Source organism: Giraffa tippelskirchi, chromosome 6, assembly GCF_054371585.1.
Source record: "Giraffa tippelskirchi isolate mGirTip1 chromosome 6, T2T-mGirTip1v1.2.pri, whole genome shotgun sequence".
NCBI classification, from domain to species: Eukaryota; Metazoa; Chordata; class Mammalia; order Artiodactyla; family Giraffidae; genus Giraffa; species Giraffa tippelskirchi.
The window spans coordinates 9,613,040-9,614,141 of NC_137280.1; the positions used below are offsets into that span (position 1 = coordinate 9,613,040).

The window sequence follows — 1,102 nt, forward strand, 5'->3', positions numbered from 1 at the left end:
AAATATAAGGTCCATAAAAATAGAAAATTTATTTTTTATTCACACATAAAACCTCAGTGCCTGGAACCTAGGTGCTCATATAACATTATAGGTGCTCAATAAGTATTTGTTGAATAAAAAATGTAGAGCGACTGGATTGTATTCATTACAAGGGTGTCTTCTGTTTGCAGAAGAGCACGTCGGCTATTAAAACTGGAATTCAGAATTCACATGGGGGTGTAGTGAGCTGATCTGCATTTTTGAAAGTTCTGACATCACATACAGAAAGTGAAAGTGAAAGTTGCTCAGTGGTGTCCGACTCTTTGCAACCCCATGGACTGTACAATCCAGGGAATTCTCCAGGCCAGAATACTGGAGTGGGTAGCCTTTCCCTTCTCCAGGGGATTTTCCCAACCCAGGGATTGAACCCAGGTCTCCTGCACTGCGAGCGGATTCTTTACCTGCTTAGCCACAAAGGAAGCCCAAGAATACTGGAGTGGGTGGCCTATCCCTTCTCAATGGATCTTCCTGACCCAGGAATCTGGGTCAGGGGGTCTCCTATATTGCAGGTGGATTCTTTATCAATTGAGCTATCAGGGAAGCCAAAGAGTCAGAAACAGTTGCCGAAATCTGGGATTGAACCAGGGACCTTTAGATCTTCAGTCTAACACTCTCCCACCTGAGCTATTTCAGCCACCCATCACATACCTGTCACATACAGGATGATTCATTTTTACATCAGTTTTAACGAGCAACTGTTTTTTACAAATTTGAATTACATCACTTCTGATGGGATATCAGTAAGCATTGAGTTGAAATGGAAAATAGGAAACGAGGGTCCTGGGTCATCCAAAAATTGGATTTCTTTTTCTTAAGTAGACAACAACTTGGCTGGGTGGCATTTCAAGTTTCCACAGTTCACATTCTCCCACTTTATTTTTTTTCTTTTTTTATCTTCAAAGATCTCAAAACTTGGAGGCAAAGGCTTATATTTACTGAGGAGTCCAAAGAGGTCTTCAGCAACTTAGTGACCCTCAGTGAGAAGCTGGAGCTAGGTCTGCAAGAGGGCGATTTCGTTAACTCCTTGCCGTGAAACCCAGGAGCTTCCTTACAAAGACCCGAT

The 1,102-nt window shown here is 42.5% G+C and overlaps 1 non-coding gene across 1 annotated transcript; it reads right to left on the reverse strand.

Annotated features, from left to right (window-relative positions):
• Positions 1 to 600: 600 nt before the first annotated feature.
• Positions 601 to 673, reverse strand: TRNAF-GAA (transfer RNA phenylalanine (anticodon GAA)). The gene has a single exon. It is a non-coding gene; the product is annotated as a tRNA-Phe (tRNA).
• Positions 674 to 1,102: the final 429 nt, after the last annotated feature.